The 19,024-nt window shown below is 37.2% G+C and overlaps 1 protein-coding gene across 1 annotated transcript in view; it reads left to right on the top strand.

Moving 5' to 3' along the window:
• Positions 1–18,502, top strand: part of LOC126972324 (autophagy-related protein 2 homolog A) — a 110,231-nt gene extending 91,729 nt beyond the window's left edge. Inside the window, exon 39 of the transcript XR_007731117.1 lies at positions 18,420–18,502. The gene's annotated coding sequence lies outside the window, so the exon portion shown is untranslated. The remainder of the gene's footprint in view (positions 1–18,419) is intronic.
• Positions 18,503–19,024: the final 522 nt, after the last annotated feature.

The following is a 19,024-nucleotide window of genomic DNA, read 5'->3' as shown; positions in this document are numbered from 1 at the left end:
TTGACATGCATTATGTACCCGGTTGGGCCATTAACAGAGCCAGTCGGAACTCCATATGTGATATTACCATTTTCACTTTGTGCCCCAATAACCGATACTTTGAGTGACCTGTTTTTTAAGTATGTCTCGAACCAAGCATTCATAGGACCTCGAATTCTTTCTTAGCCTGGAGAAAGCACGTATGGTCTAGAGTGTCGAAGGCTTTTTTAAAATCTAGGAACAGAGTTACTACAATATTCTGACCATTCAGACAACCATTAACGTCATTTGAAAATCTAGCTAATACGGTAGATGTACTTCTGTTTTTTCCAAAAATTCATTAATTTGGCTTATAATTACTTTTTCCACAATTTTATTTATGACATTTAAGATAGTTATAGGTCTATAGTTTGTGTACTCCACATGCGATCCGTGCTTATAAATAGGTCGTACAATACCCACTTTTAGCTCATCAGGATACATACTTTTTTTTACACACATATTTACAAAATATGCTAAGATAGGACTTATTTTATCCCTAATAATTTTTAAATCGCTTACCCGAATACCGTCCGACCCCGAAGCTTTGTTGCTATTCAGTTTATTAATTATCTTCGATATATGCACTCCTGTGATTGGCTTGAACCTAAAACTTACTTGGCTTTCTTAGACGTAGGAATTTCTGTCTAAAAACCTTTTTTTACACTTATGTTTAATATTTTCTATTTCTTTAGTGAACGTGTAACAAAAATTATTACAGATAGTTTCTTTTGAATATTGTTTTAACATATATTTCTCTATCAAACTATTATACATTTAATTTTTTCCTTCCTAGCCAGTTATTGACGTTATTCCAAATTTTGCGCAAATCACCGTTACAGTTCAATATAGATTCCCTTCTATGCTTGTTTTTAGCCGAGTTTATAAGTTTATTTGTTAAATTTCTATGCTTAGTATATTCTAATCTACGACTATTATTCTCAGGTTGATGTTTCCATAATCTGAACAGTATGTCCCTTTTTTTTATCATATTCTGTAAATGTCTAGTCACCCATATCTGAGATTCACGTTTATTTGACACTGTACGTTCACTACTACACTCTTTATAGATATTTTCAAAAATATTTGATAAGCTTTCATACAGGATAATTGGATTATCTATGCCTAATAAGTCAGACCAATTTACGGAATGTAACTTACTAGAAACTAAGGTATTATTATTAATCACCGTTCGCTTGCGCGTTACCACTATGTTCTGGTTATTTATGTCAGCTGTTAGACCGATGACGTAATGGTCAGCGATCTTAGTCGTCACTGTATAAGCACATAGGGTACTCACCGACGCAGTTCGCACAAATACGTGGTCAATGCATCCTGCATCGTCGTTCGCTCTGCAGTCACACTCTCACGTGTCACGTCTCGTATAGCGCACTGCAGCCCGTACTCACTCATTAGGTCCAAGTATTTTGTGCTAAGCGCATCCATATGTTCTGCCAAAATGTTTATATTTAAGTCACCAATAATAATAATATCGTTATATAAATTTCTTAATATCTTTTTTATTTCATTTAAAAATCCTGTCCTATTACTAGAAGGCGGTCTGTAAATAAGTATAATTGTTGTTTTGTAATGTTGTGCTGTTAATGTTCCGATTATTAATTCACAGTTTTTCACAACTACTTTTTGTTGTGTAAACATTACAGATCTTTTTACGTATATCAGTATTCCCCCACCGCGCCTTCTTTCTCTGGTCAATGCATACATATTATAGCCCTCTATTTCGTACATATAAAGCTCGTCATTTTGTATATTTATTTCTGTTAGGCATATGATATCCAGGTTATTACAGCAATCATTTATCATAACAAGTAACTCGTTGAAATTTTTTCTTAGTGAACATATGTTTACATGAAAGATATTAAACGCCGTTTGTTTTCTATTTATGTAATCATGCCATGTATCTATGTCTGTAAATTTTTGATAGTCTATATCTTGTAGTTCAGAATCTAAATTAAACGCCATTTTTAGTACTTACTACAAACATTATTATATGTAAATGTCTCAACATTTAAACTTATAAATTTATTTTTTTTGTAAGCATTTCTATATCAGTTTCAAAATTTATTTGGTGTATTTTATTTTCATCTTCACTCTTTTTAACAAGTATTCTCGAATTTTGTATCCAAATAAATTTGTAGGTAATCTCTCAACTTAATTTTTGCGGTCCAAAATAACTGACGCATTTGGCGTGTGATGTTTTCATATATACGTGTATTATTTCCGAATACCGAATGATTTGTTATTAATGTTTTTTTGCATTTTAGCCAATCCTGGTTTTAACTGAATCTAAACTCACTATAATAGGACGAGGTACCTTGCTGTTGTGTCCAGGCATTCTCCAGACATTGTGAATACCTTCCAATCCAAGATTTAGTCCCTTTGCTATTTTACCTACTGTTTCTAGTACGTTTTCTTTTTCAAAAGTTTGCACATTCATAAGTTCAATATTTAATTCCAATTCTTTTTGTTCCAGTTTTATTAGTCTTTCCTCTAAAGCTTTATTGTGTTTTTCCACGTATAAACACCTTTGAGATAAGTCTTTTATTTTATTATCATTCTTTTTCGAGTCCTTATATTCCTGTCTTGACTTTTCTAGTTCTTCGTATTTCGCACCAAGAAACTCAATTGACTTCTCAAATTCTATGTTCGTTTTTTTGATATCGGTTATCTGGGCTTATATGTCCGACATATCCGATTGAATACTTTAAAAGCGACTGTCTTGTTCTTCCTTCATAGTAGTCAGCATGTTTGTCATGGCTACCATTTGCTGTAGTACTATCAGATTTTTATTTATTGTGCACATGCTACTTGACTCTTGAGGACGCGAAGAATCACTGTCTGTGTCTTCTTCAACACGTTTTTTTACGTCGCGATTGTACCCACTTGTCAACAGTCACCTGCTTATCCTTCAGGCTATTTAAATTGGAGTCGGATCCATAGGGTTTTGTTCCTTTATTGGGCGAACGTAGTACACTCATCTCGACAGTATGTAGTAGTATAATTCCGTAGGTTATGCGCAAACGACGCAATCGCGGGACGATGTTACACAACACTACACTAACCGACACACGTCTATTATTCACGCGATCGCAACGAGAACTGTAAGTAAGACATAGCTTGTCACGCACACTAACTAGTGCTAAACCTGACCTGTTTTTATCGGCTGTCTAACAGCAAGAAGACTAGCTATCTGTTTCAGACTGAAGGGCGCCGTAGCTAGTGAAATTACTGGGCAAATGAGACTTGTGCCGATCAGAATTTTTTATTTTCAATCATCCTGAGCGGCAATATATTGTACTGTATAGCTGAACGTCCCTTATTTTCATAAAAAAAGTTATATTGTTATTTATTTCTTTTTCCTATATTTTTAATCCTTATCAAATTTACTTTCAATTAAAGTTTATTTGTTTCTTTGAGTTTCTTGCTACTTCTTCTCATTGGCTCAACCCTTTACGAAGTAGCGGAAGATACAGTACTACAATAATTCCGTGACCTACATGAATAAAGTGATTTTGATTTGATTTGATTTGATTTAAAGTGATGCGCGATGATACCGAAGAGCCGTTGATGGAGACCTACGAAGCCGAACGCCTGGTCTCCGAGAACCTTATCCAGCTCGAGGAAGACTTCCAGAGGCTCGCGATCAACCAGGAGAAGCCGCAGCACAAACCCCTTGACAGCGAGCCTGTTGACGATTCACCCATATACTTTCGGTATTACTTAGAGGAATCGACATATTGACATAATATGGTATTACACACTGTCTACTTTACCAGTATTGCTCAGTACAGCTCGTCAATAGCAGAAAACTAGCTAATATATAGACTTAGAATATACTAGTGTATAGACAACTGACAGCCCGATAATCCGTGACCAATTATATTTGTCAATGTTTGCATTAGCGGGTGGTTTATTATTAAAAACACTGAGGAGCTGTTTACGGTTTGTCAATCCTACCAGTGGGAGGCTCCTTTGCACTGGATGCCGGCTTGTGGATACCACAACGACGCCTATTTCTGCCGTGAAGCAGTAATGTGGAAGCATTATTGTGTTTCGGTCTGAAGGGCGCCGTAGCTAGTGAAATTACTGGGCAAATGAGACTTTGCATCTCATGTTTCGAGGTGACGAGCGCTATTCTATTGCCGCTCAGTATTTTTGTGTTTTTCAAGAATCCTGAGCGGCACTGCTCGTCTCGTCCCTTAATTTCATATAAAAAAAAGTTCAAGGAAGCTGTAGTGAGGTTTCCTTGTTGACATTACAATCCAAAACAAGAGACTGCTCCATAATTGCAACTAATTAAAAAAAAATGCAACCTTTCCATTTCCAACGGCCATTTCTTGCCCATAACAGTTCAGCGATGAAAAGAGGGTCTATTTCATAGCGAATTAAAAAAAGGGGTCATTTTAATTTGTCCAACTTATGAATACCTAAGGGCATAAAAAGGCATAAAAGGCATTTATTTTCTCAAAATTGATTCCTTTAGAATTCTTTTTGATGTCATTTCTTATAACTACTAGATACTACTACCGCTTCGGAAACAAATGGCGCTCTGAGAGTGAAGAAGCGGCACAAGAAACTCTCCCAGCATTCTTTTTTTGCGCTCTTTTCAATAAACATATACAATATTGTACAGTCATTTCTATTGCTATAAAGTAATCTAGTCTCAGGGTGTCCGATCACTTAGATATTCAGCAGTGGAGTAATAGGATTTACGACAGCGTTTTTTTTATAAAACATTTAAATTTATTTATAGATAATGCCTGAACAGTGGCTGGGACTTTATTATAGAAGTGTATACATTTACCCTTAAAGCTATTATGTATCTTATGAAGCCTATTTAATTAGAAAACGACTGGTATTCGCCTCAGTTTTTATTTTATTTTGTAATAAATAGAAACACTCAATGGCATACACTGAAAATAACATTAAACAAAGGAAAACTATGTAACTGACATTTTAACTTAAGTGAGTAACGTTCTTCGCAAAACAAAAAATGGCATGACGTCACATTTTATTATGGCTGTCTCTGTCTAATCAGTAATATTAAATACTACAAACTTTTCTCCTTACGGCCGTTCCCAATACTCAGTCTATCTCTTACTTGAGATGAGAATCGTAACTATCGTTGACTTTTCTTTCCCAATAAACTTATCGACCGTAACTCACCTTATCCGTATACGCTGTCTGTCAATGGGACGACGTACAGCTTACCAGCGATAGAAGTTTGTATGGAAATTGCAATTCACGCGTCCCAATATAAGGCGATAAGAATGACTTATCGGGTATATTGGGACAGCTTCAGATTATTGACAGCTAATTACTGACAGTAGAAGATAGTTATTTATCTCTATCTGTTCCCAATATACTATCTATAGTATATTGGGAACGGCCGTGTGTCAACTGTCACCGTCTGAAGCATATAAATATATGTCTATATCTAGGTCTTGGATATATATCTGTATATGTATATATATAGGTCTTGGATAGTTAGCACACCTATAAACCGAGAACACCCTATCGTACGCATGTTTGCACATACACCCTCTCTTTCTCTCACACACTCACACATACACACACACACACACATTTACCTCTATCCTTTGGAATTTCAAGCTTTTTAGTCACTGTGTAAAAGTGGAATCCTGGTGACCAGTAATACAGGTATTTTATTACCTACCACAGGCACCAGCGATCCACATCCAAAACTTATGTATCCCCTGTATTTTTAAGTTTTCGCTATTTTGTAAATTTGGTGGTTGGTGAGAAATAAAAGTTATTATTATTATACTATATTATATATAGCAGTCGAAGATTATTATGGTGTAATTTGTGGCATGTTCCATGTTTCGGCTTTGTTTTCATTCGACGGGATTTCTCTTTAGTACATTCATGAAAATTTAATATATGTCGGCGTTAAACCAGGGTTTCCTTGAATTGTCCATCATGAAGAAATACAACACTAAGAATTTCTCAGTTTATTGAAGCACAACTGCTAGTATAGATATTAAAACAACCGCTTTTATAGCTTCCATACAAAAGATGAAACAGAGTTGATACAACTTCTTTTTAAACACAAATAAAATTAGGTATTGTAAAATAATTCCTAAATACATAAATACTAAATACATAAATGTTTTCGTGAATTTATATAACTTCAAATGATTTATATAATAGTTTGTTCATTTAACTTGAACAAACATTACGAAGCAAGAAGATGGCGCTGCAAGCAAGTTTCGAAATACAATTAAGATAAACTTATTGCATAAAATAATAAAGTTTGATACAGAATAACGATATTAATTCTAATACAAATTAATTTGAACATTTACACATTCAATTAAGTATTTTAACAATAAATGAACATTAAACATCTTCAAAAAATTCAAACAGTCAAAACAGTGTCTATTTAATTAGTTAGACCTTAATAAATAACAGTTTTATGTTTACAAATGGCTATTCGTATTTAAATCTTATATATTTCAGATATATCTATAATAATATATTCATTTTACGATAAACTAAAACATATATATCAATAGTTGCAAACAATTGACGGTAGGTGATGATTTGCGCCCATATATACGTTCACAAAAATCGTCACCTTTTTGCTCTTAATGGTTATTTCATTATTATAACACTAGAAATAGGGGATTGCTTGTAACTCATTCTAGTAGGCTTCATAAGATACATAATAACTGTATGGGTAAATGTATACACTTTTATAATAAAGTCCCAGCCACTGTTCATTTGGCATTATCTATAAATAAATTTAAATGTTTTATAAAAAAATGGCTCGGTCGTAAATTCTACTACTCCACAGTTGAATATCTAAGTGATCGGACAGCCTGGGACTAGATTTTGATTATTTTATAATCTAATAATCCTGGGAGAGTTTCTTGCGCCGCTTCTTCTCTCTCAGAGCGCCATTTGTTTCCGAAGCGGTAGTAGTATCTAGTATTTTAGAAATGACATCATAAAGAATTCTAAAGAAATCAATTTTGAGAAAATAAATACCATTAATACCTTTATGTATGGAACGTCATTGATTGTAATAAATATATCTTAATATATATAAATCCAGTGACCTGATGTTTGTTTCTAGTGAACTCCTAAACTAATCGGATTCTAATGGGGATTATGTAGTGCAGTTTGTGTACCCATAATTATTTTTATTTCCAATATTTGTTTTGTATGGACATTTTTTCTATGAGAGAATTTATTAACGCACGGTTTGACAGTTCTGCTGTGAAACAATTTCATTACGACAAGGAGCATATACGTTTACATAAGCATTTACAAAATAATTCTTGATGTTATGAAATATTATTGACAAATTAATAAACGATATAAACTATTTTTTATTTATTAAGTACAGAACGTCTCTCGGGTCAGCTAGTATTTTATATAATTGTTATTGGAACAAACCCGTTTCTGTATGGAACAGAATAATTGCGAGAGAATTTTTTATTACAAATTCATTGAAATGGTTGGTTTTACAATTTACTTTATTCTGTACAAGATATGGTTTCTCGCACACTAAACTTCTATAACTTGTTCTAATAGGAAATACGCTAACTTACTATACATACAATCTGTGTTATAACAAAAAAGTTATAAATGTGTTGAAAAGGAGGACAAACGAGCGTACGGTTCACCTGGTGTTAAGTGATCACCGCCGTCCGCATTCTTTTGCAACACCAGAGGAATCACAGGAGCGTTGCCGGCCTTTAAGGAAGGTGAACGCGTTTTTTTTGAAGGGTACCTTCAAACACACGTACTTTTCAAAACACCGCACAAGGAAGTTTATTCCACAGCTTTGTAGTACGTGGAAGAAAGCTCCTTGAAAACCGCACTGTGTAGGACCGCCACTCATCCAGATGGTGAGGATGATATCCTAACTTGTGGCGTGTCGTGCGAAGGTGGAGTTCTATTACAAATCTGTGTCTAACTGTTGTTTAGCGTTCAACAATCTTTAGGCATTGCTTATATTTTAATACGAGTTGAAGCTGTATCTAACGGATATATCATATTCTTATGGTAGATTTAAAAAAATATTATAATGACAGATGTCAGCTGACAAAAATTGCGTTCGGTTCCTTTAATAATTGTTCCTATGCACTTCAGTTCGTAGACTTTTTTTTATGAAAATAAGGGACGAGACGAGCAGGCCTTTCAGCTGATTGTAATTGATACGCCCAGCCCATTACAATGCAGTGCCGCTCAGGATTCTTGAAAAAACCCAAAAATTCTGAGCGGCACTACAATTACTGCGCTCGTCACCTTGAGACATAAGATGTTTAGTCTCATTTTCCCAATAATTTCACTAGCTACGTCGCCCTTCAGACCGAAACACACATTACTGCTTTACGGCAGAAATAGGCGCCGTTGTGGTACCTGGCATCCTGGGTAAAAGAGCCTCCCACTCGTTTATGTTGTACTTAACGAAAACGTTAAACTCGTTAGGTCATTGACGTTGATATACTTACGTCACTGTCTAACAAAACACGTGTCTAATGCTCGGTTTCTGAAGTACTTTTAACCGCAGTTTATCTATTCGATAGCGCTATTGGTTCGATAACCGACAAAAGTGTGTTTCTGAACGACGCAACACTAGTTAAACTCCGATTAAACTACAGTTAACTTAACTGACCAATGTGTGCCGTTTAACTGTTCCATAACTTTATTCGATGTTTCATTCCAGTTATTAGTTATAATATAAATAATAAAGTACCTACCTCTGTGTTTCAAATATATTAACAGTATTGTTATTCGCGAAAGTTAAATATTTTTTTATTATTCGGATTACGGCATAATGGTTTTTCCGAGTAGTTCCTCAGAATCTGATTTGGAATTACTGGAGTTTATTTCTGATATATCTGTACCAAGAAACTTAAGACGTAGGAGGAATCCTTTTGAAATGTTTACGCAACAAGAATTTAAATTAAGGTATCGCTTTGATAAGAATATTGTGCTTCATATTAGTAATGTGATTAGCCCTGTTCTAGCTCCCGTTATGTACCGCCAATACACATTATCTGTTTTAGAACAAATTTTCATCTTATTTCATCATCTGATTTAATGCTACTGGTACTTTCCAAGTAGTAATTGGTGATGATATTAATTTTCACAAAACTACAGTGTCAAGAGTGGTTCAAAAAGTAAGCAAGGAAATAGCTAAGCTGGGTAGGATTTATATAAGTATGCCAAATTATGAAGATACTAGGGATGTTAAGCCACAATTTTTTAAAATTTCTGGATTGGTCTCCATGGTAGTGCCGTCCGTCTTTTTGTTGTCAATAATGAATAGAAAATCTTTGGCTACTTCGATGAGAAGCACCTTCTTTCTTTCGGTGAAGTTTTTGCTACGTTTGATGGATTTCATCTTTTAATTACAGAAAAAAACAAGAAACAAAGTATTATGTTATGAATGTTAAACGAAATGCACACTACGAAGTTCGAAATACGAATAACGAAACGAAAACAATTGAATTTCGAAAACAATAGTTTCATATTGACATCTTTTTTAAAAAATAAACACCCAACGCTATTGTACATACATCCACTGATAAATAAAAAGTATTATTATGTTACCAATTTATTATAAAAGCACTTATTTATCATCAAAGAAAATAATATTGTACTAAAAACTGGAATTAATGATGAATTTAAATGAATATTATTAATTTTTAACTTACCATTTAAAACAGAGCCCTCTAGTGGCACAATAAGGAACCAGTTATCGATTGCATAACTATTGATCGATGCGATCGGTATTCAGAAACGAAGTGACAGCTAACCGACGCTTATCATATACATAACTTTAACGGACCAATAGCTAATAAAAGTTTATCAGAGAGCTTCAGAAACCGGGCATAAGCCATGTTTAAATTATTTGTTTTGTAATAACATTGAAATTGTTTCATTATATCCCCAGGCGCGTCGTGTTCTCGCCGGAGGTGCCCATTAGATTGGATTACGTGGGCAAACGGGTAGATCTCTCCGCTGGGCCGGTGGCGGGTCTACTCATGGGTTTGGGACAACTCAACTGTTCCGAACTGACGCTCAAGCGACTTGACTACAAGTAATTATATACTATTGGTAGTGGCTGTGGTCACAGAATAAAGACAAGTAGTACAGAAGATTCACTTAGTAACACCTTTTAAAGATATATTAACTTTAAGTATCCACTACAACAGAATACATACATTTACAGATATAAAGGTAATGAAGAAAAAAATATTAACAAAAAAAACCGAATTTGTTGCCATTGTCAGATCTGGACCAAATTGCAATGGGTCATATAAAAAAGAATTGTCAAAATCGGTTCATCCAGTCCAAAGTTTTGAGGTAACAAACATCAAAAAGAAACATACCGACGAATTGAGAACCTCCACCTTTTTTGAAGTCGGTTAAAAATAAAAGAATTTCTATCTCGAGTTAGCCGAGTAGTAAGCATTATAAGTTTATGTTTGTTCCTTGGTGTCAACATTATGGTGTGCTTATGAACATAAGAATCAATATCAAGAATAAATTGGTGTGCAACAGTCAAAAATGTTTATTTCTTTAAATATATTAAACGGCGCCTATTTCTACCGTAAAGCAGTAATGTGTAAGCATTACTGTGTTTCGGTCTGAAGGGTGCCGTAGCTAGTGAAATTACTGGGCAAATGAGGCTTAAAATCTTATGTCCAAGGTGACGAGCACAGTTGTAATGCCGCTCAGAATTTTCGGGGTTTTTCAAGAATCCTTCGCGGCACTGCATTTGTAATGGGCAGGGCGTATCAAAAAGTAAGTAAGCTGGACGTCCTGCTCGTCTCGTCCCTTATTTTCATAAAAAAAAAACTTTCTCTTAATGATTCACGTATGATATCGTGTATATTTCCCCAGACTGGGTCTGCTGGGCTTGGAGAAACTAGTACAGTGGGCGCTTCATGAGTGGCTGTCCGATATTAAGCGCCACCAACTGCCCGGGTTGCTGAGCGGGATAGGACCGATGCATTCCTTGCTTCAGATCAGTAAGTTATTATTTACTTTTTATACACGGAATTATTGGTTTAAATTCAAATATTTTTATTAAAAATAGGATGTGACATCACTTATTGAAAGTCAAAAACTACCAACCATTCCAAAATGAATGCCTCAGACCTGAGAAGAACGGGCGCAAAAAACTCAGCAGGCTTTTTTTTTTCATCGAAAAAATATGTTTACAAAGTAATATTATACAATTAAACTTATTATTTAATAGCCTGAGGGCGGTCCATTCCCAATCTGTGGTATCATTAAGAAAGTCATTTTTGTTATAGTAACCTTCACCACACAAACGTTTTTTAACAATTCTTTTGAATAACGTAATACTTTTGTTTTGAACATTTTCTGGGATCTTGTTATAAAAGCATATACATTGCCCCACAAAAGACTTATTAACTCGACTTAGCCGAGTAGTAGGCATTATAAGTTTAAAACCTCTCACGGCATTGTCAAGCATGAATGCGGACAGAATCGAACTGAAAGCGACAAATATGAACCGGTGCGGAGACGTAACTACAAAGTAGGCACAGCAAACCAAAGGTGAAGCGTTGTAGGACGCCACTCGTGTCAAAGTTTTGTAATAGTTATTTATGCAACTGTTCTGTAATAAGGGGTATTAAAACACGAAAGTGGGTTTATCATTATTATATTATTACTTGATAATAGTATCACATGAGTGTTTTAATACCCTTTATTACACAATAGTTGCATACAAAACTTTATCTACACCCACAATATGAATACTGTATAAGCGATTCTGAAACAGTTAGCTTACTGCTAACATTAAAAAAGCTGGTCTTAGTAACCGTTACATCATTCAAACGAGTGTTGTAATGTTGTACTGAATTTCTTACAACACTCGTTTGGATGATGTAATGGTTATTAGGACATTGAGTGTTTTAATGTTGGCAATAAGCTTACTGTTTTCGAATCTTTAATAGAGGATTTAAAGCATGGGTGTAGATAAATAAAAACACAACTGTCGCGCTTCGCTATTGCTGCGTGTCTCATATTCCCTCTCTGTTTGACGTTCTGCATACAAAGACAGCTAATACAACTATCTCGCTCACGCCTCGCTTCGCGCTTGCCTTTGGTTTGTCGTGTTGTGACACGCCTTTCGGTTCGCCAAGTATTCGGTTCGCTTTCGCTTTTCTATGTGACTAGATTCAAACGATATTATCCATAACAAAATAAAAATGCTTCGCCATGCTTTCGGTAGGCTGTCTGTTTGATACTTTTGATATTCTTTTGATATCTTAACGAAGATATTGTCTTATTATATACATAAGTTACAGTTAAACGGTCCTTACTATATCTGTTCATTTAAACCGTATCCAAATACTAAAAAAAATTGCGGGCCTCTAGGTCAGATCAGTAATATAAGGCACTCTCTGTTTTTATCATCATAATATATTGCAAGAATAAGTTGGTACCGTCAAATAACACATACGTATAAGTATACCCGCTGTGCAACAACATATGGAGGACCTGCGCTTGACCTCGCGATTGGGCGCACACCGTGTTAATCCCTCTACACAAGAAAGGCTCCACCAAATCCTGCAGCAACTACCGCCTGATTGCTCTGATACCCCATGCTGGCAAAATCCTTCTTCACATCTTGAATGAGCGTCTGAAATCCTATTTATCTAGAGAAATATCGCCAGAGCAGGCTGGGTTCGTAAAAGGAAAGGGTACACGGGAGCAGATACTGTCCATCCGCCAGATAATCGAAAAATCCCGAGAATTCAATAAACCTACATATATCTGTTTTGTTGATTTCTCCAAGGCGTTTGACTCTGTCAAGTGGCCGAAACTCTGGAATACTCTCCTAGAAATGGGTACCCCAAAACATCTGGTATCACTTCTTAGGCACCTTTACGAAGATGCTACGGCCTCAGTACGAACCGATGAGGTTCTATCCAACAGTTTCCACCCCAGTGCAGGAGTCCGACAAGGATGTATAATTTCTCCATTACTGTTTAACATCTACAGAGAACTGATTATGAGAATTGCTTTGGATGGTTGGACAGACGGTATCACTATTGGAGGACAAAACATATCGAACTTACGCTACGCGGATGATACCACCCTCTTCGCAAGTAGCATCCCTCATATGGAAGAGCTACTACACAGCTGGAAAACGTTAGTCTTGATTTTGGCCTCAGAATTAATCGCGGCAAGACCAAAGTGATGATTGTCGACCGTGCTAAGAACAACTCGCCAGAGGTTAAGAAAGTAGCAAATTGCGAGGTAGTGCCTACTTACATAATATACCTGGGGGCACTGATTTCAAATAATGCCGGCTGCATAGATGAAATCAAACGACGCATGGCAATCTCCAGATCGGCTATGGATAAATTGAGGAAAATATGGAAGGATCGCAATATCACTAAAACCACAAAAATACGACTTGCAAGGGCTCTCATATTCCCCATATTCCTCTACGCTGCTGAGACATGGACCCTACGAGAAAGTGAGAAGAAAAAGATCAATGCTCTTGAGTTGTGGTGCTGGAGAAGAATGCTCGGTATATCGTGGACCAAATTCCGAACCAATGAGTCCATTCTTCGGGAGCTCGGCATCAAACAGAGACTGTCCACTACCGTACAAGCTCGCATTCTCACTTTCTTCGGGCATGTATCGCGACGTGGAAGCGACTCCATAGAACGCTTAATAGTGCAGGGTAAAGTCGAGGGCACTAGACCAAGAGGCAGGTCCCCGATGAGGTGGACGGACCAAGTGAGGCAAGCTGTCGACGGTACTCTGCATGAATGCACGAGAAGAGCGGCAGTTCGCGACGATTGGCGTCGCATTGTGAAACAGGCCACTAACCTCGACGTGACGACCACGACCACTCAGACAAGAGTGGAACGCCGAAGAAGAATAAGTATACCTAATAGAGATAGAGACTTTCTTGTTGAAGTAAGTTGTTTTTTATATAGAAATATAAAAAGGGTCTTGCTATGGCAAAATATTTTGCATTTCAATGGCAAATTTGCTTATAATAAATATTTGAAAGAAACTTTTAGAAATATTAAGATTTGAAGGATTATTATTACTCACCCTAGTTTACTATACATACTAGATTTTAGACTTGTATGTTTCTTATATAATTTATGTTGTTTTGTAGTCTTGAAGCACCTGGACTACTTTGTATAGAGAATATTATACATACTTAGTAAGTAACCTGATCTGTTAGGTCTTAAAATATGACGACCTGTATAGCCGAGTGGTAAGCGATCCTACCTACTAAGCTAGAGGTCCCGGGTTCGAATCCCGGCAGGTGCAAGCATTTATATGATGAATATGGATGTTTGTTTCCGAGTCATGGATGTTTAAATGAATTTATGTATGTTTAAGTAAGTATATTGTATTAAATATATCATTGTCTTGTAACCCATAACACAGGCTATAAATGCTTAACTTGGGGCAAGATAATTTGTGTAAAAAGTGTGTCAATATTATTATTAAAATATCTAACTACATATATCATATCTGCATATACGTTTCTAATATAGGTTGTTCTTAAATGATAAAACATTTAAAAATCCTGCACGCACGTTTCAAATTAAACATATTGTTTAGATTTACAAGAGCGACATCTCAAGTCAATTTCCTAATATGCAAATATTGGGGTTGAGCAGGTTATCAACTAAAGTAAAGTAGATCCTGTAGATGAAGCCACAACCTGAGAGTTGAACAAAGCATACAAGATTTTATGACGATGCGTCACTCGAACGGTTGGCTCAGTTGGTTAGAGCACTGGCACGGAACGCCAGAGGTTTGGGTTCGAGTCCCGCATCGTTCTTAAAATTTTTATTTTCAAATTTTATTTGTATATTGAATTCTATAAAACTAAACATTTTGTTGAATCTATTGAAATCGGACTTGTAATTATTGTCAAAGAGTATTTTTTTTGTATTTGCTTTATATTCTTAATGACCGCCGCAGTAACGGGCATCAGGGATCTGGTGTGGCTGCCAGTAGAACAGTGGCGGAGGGACGGTCGGTTGGTGCACGGTCTGCGGCGTGGTGCTGCATCTTTCACCGCTCGCACCGCTGTCGCCGCACTAGATATCACTGCCAGGATCCTACACCTCATACAGGTACAGCCAGTGGACCAAAATCATTTTTAAGTGTTATTGCTACGGCTCAGTTTATCTATTTACCAACAGCTTATATTGTTTCTACATACAATCAAATAATCACATATATAATTAATGAAAGAAGACTAAGTAATGATACCTGGGGAACACAACTAGGAACAGGAACCGTGAAATGTTATTATTTAGCACAACAGTCGGAGATCGATTTTAAATTTATGATGAGAAACGTCGTAACTGGACGCCACGTATTATATTATACTGAGTTAGCTTACATATTGTGATCGAATATTTTAGACGCGTTACTATAGTCGGTATGAATTACATCGACCTGCACAATATCTATACCTGCATATAATTTATACTTAAGAAGTACAAGATAGAAACAGCAGGTTCAAAAGGATTTTTGACGTTTTAAATTGGACTAGCAGTGTTCTTTAAGCTAGCTTGTAGTGCAAAAACTTTAGCTATGATGCAATATTCACCGCGACCCTTTCATATGCACCGCAATTAATGCTGATTTCCATAACTTACAAGAAGATAGTGACAGGAAAAGCAAGAGTGGAAGATCACTTCCTAAGAAATATTTACGTAATATTATATAAAATACATTATAACTTTGTATATATGATGCTATTTTAATGCGCTTCAAGAGATCCTTTTATCGCATACTTTAACCGAATATCATATCTTTCCCCTCATTACTCATACGAGTCAAATGAGGTACTCTTACATTAATTATATATAAATAATCCTGACACACGTTACTTATTTTATCTACAGTCATGCTTTAAATTCTCTATTAAATATTGTAAAAAAGTTAGCTTATTGCCAAAATTAAAACACCCAATTTCTTAATAACCATTACATCATCCAAACGAGTGTTGTAATGAAATTCAGTACAACATTACAACACTCGTTTGGATGATGAAATGGTTACTATGACCTGCTTTTTTAATGCTATCAGTAACCTAACTGTTTCAGAATCATTTATAGAGGATTCATATTATGGGTGTAGATAAAGTTTGCATGCAACTGTTGATAATTAGGTATTAAATGTGTGATAAACCCACGTTCGTGTTTTAATACCCCTTATTACACAACATTTGCATAGATAACTATAACAATTCACCTACCTACAGCACTATTTACAGCACAATCCTCAAATTTACGCTCATTGTGTGAAGAAAATTAATTCTATATTTTTGTACTTCTTTTGCTTTATAGGCGACAGCTGAAACAGCTCTAGACATGTTGACACCAACTCCCGCCCTGACATCGCGTGAGGGCTACGAGAGGCGTGAGCGTCGCAGACGCAGACGTCGGGACTCTTCCAGACAACCCGCCGACATACGGGAGGGAGTCGCCAGTGCTTACAATACCGTTAGAGAGGTAATTCTTTTGCAATAACAAGTGTATCGTGGCTATGCCTGCTGCCCTCAGTAAGTCCTTACCTTCCCCCTTCTCTCTCCGACGTACCATACCCCGCGTCCGCAGTAGTTAGGTGTAGAAGCGAACAAACACAACCGAACAAACCAGTATGTGTACTATGACGTGTGTTGACTTTTTGGGGTTTTATAACATTGAAGAAGTTATTTATCAAAGAAATATATCTGTTTGTGAGTGTGTTCCGACAGTCTTGTCAAATGTCTTGAAACGTCAGATTAACTAAAATTAAAATGAAACTTTTACGCAAAAATCTAATGTAAAAATAGTTACAATCATACGCGTTTTAATCCTTTAAAAGTGTTTTATTTAAATGTGTAACACTCGCGTTAATCAAAGAAAATACTAAGCAGTATGTTGAAGTGTAAATCTAGGCTACTCGTGTAATATTTTGTGATGCAGGGCATAGCGGAGCAGGCGACGTCGCTGGGAGTGGCCGCGCGGCGCGGACGAGGAACTGGCGTGTTGCGGCAGATACCTGGCGCTGCCGTCGCCCCGCTGGCACTGGCCGCCGCCGGCGCCGCGCAGATACTGGGCGGGGTGCGCGCCGCGCTGGCGCCCCACTCGCGCCGGGACCACTGCGACAAGTGGCGCCCGCCGCCAGGTACCGGCACGACGATCATAACAGGTGTACTGCGGCAGATACTGGGCGGGGTGCGCGCCGCGCTGGCGCCCCACTCGCGCCGGGACCACTGCGACAAGTGGCGCCCGCCGCCAGGTACCGGCACGACGATCATAACAGGTGTACTGCGGCAGATACTGGGCGGGGTGCGCGCCGCGCTGGCGCCCCACTCGCGCCGGGACCACTGCGACAAGTGGCGCCCGCCGCCAGGTACCGGCACGACGATCATAACAGGTGTACTGCGGCAGATACTGGGCGGGGTGCGCGCCGCGCTGGCGCCCCACTCGCGCCGGGACCACTGCGACAAGTGGCGCCCGCCGCCAGGTACCGGCACGACGATCATAACAGGTGTACTGCGGCAGATACTGGGCGGGGTGCGCGCCGCGCTGGCGCCCCACTCGCGCCGGGACCACTGCGACAAGTGGCGCCCGCCGCCAGGTACCGGCACGACGATCATAACAGGTGTACTGCGGCAGATACTGGGCGGGGTGCGCGCCGCGCTGGCGCCCCACTCGCGCCGGGACCACTGCGACAAGTGGCGCCCGCCGCCAGGTACCGCCCGGCACTTGCCAACATTAAAACACCCAATGTCCTAATAACCATTACATCATCCAAACGAGTGTTGTAATGAAATTCAGCACAATATTACAACACTCGTTTGGATGATGTATCGGTTACTAGGACTAGCTTTTTTAATGTTAGCAGTAAGCTAACTGTTTCAGAATAAAGTCTTGTATGCAACTGTTGTGTGATAAGGGTAAAAAAAACAATTAGCTGAACACAAGATTTTTTTTCAGATTCTACCGACTGAGTGTTCTCCACGTAAAATAGAAAACAGGCCAACGCAAAGATTCAAAAGATTCACAATACTTAAACCATTCCGGAGAACAATTTTAAATTCGTCAATTTTGACCGAAACAAAATAATATATCGAACTAATTTTGATTTTGAATTAATTATAATTATTTGATACCTGCTAATATATTGCTCACTACTTATCTCAAATAGGGGACTCAATTTTACTATGATTAATATTAATTATTTTTATAAGAATTGTAAATAAAAGTGGTGGCATTTAGGGGAGTTACATATTATTTTATTTAAACAAATCGCTAGATGCAATGTAATGTTAATTTTCATTTGGTTAAATCTATATGTCTATAAAATGTTTTGGTTTTGAGGTGAAAACTTTTTAAGGCGAGCTCTACACTTTATTCTGTTGTTATTGAGACTGAGTCGTCACGCTCAATCGTGTATCGCTCGAAAATAAAACTTTATTGTTTAATAAAAGAGGTTTAAATATGGAATTGAAGTACACTGGCTTGTTTGAATTAATTAAAAAACCTCCTCGAAAAGAGCGAAGCTTGAAATGACAACTACAAAATTCTGGATATAAAAAATGAATCATTGATTTTTTACATTATCATCATGAACATTGGATTTTTTTACTTGTTTTTTCACTCGGTTTAAGTAAAGTTGGATTTATTAAAGATTACGAGTTATTTTGTATACGTGTGTTCCGTCGTTGATCTAACGCGGCAGAAACAGCTCGCAATGTCAATGTTGGAGACGACACGGCTAATAACACACCGTGTAGTTTAATCGTTTTCTGAGAAAATTTCCAACTGTAAGAATGAACCCAAAGATCGGCCAGTAAGGTTAATTAAAGTAATAAATTCAGTGCAATGACAGAAGCAGATTCGCATAAGTTGGAATCATTAATATTCACCTAAATATTTGTCTCACGGCGCGAGAGTGAGTCCTTGTCGTGCAGGGCAAAGTGGAG

This window comes from Leptidea sinapis, chromosome 26 (assembly GCF_905404315.1).
Source record: "Leptidea sinapis chromosome 26, ilLepSina1.1, whole genome shotgun sequence".
Lineage (NCBI taxonomy): Eukaryota > Metazoa > Arthropoda > Insecta > Lepidoptera > Pieridae > Leptidea > Leptidea sinapis.
The sequence above is the reverse complement of the archived record's forward strand: the minus strand, read 5'-3'. Positions and strand labels throughout refer to the sequence as shown.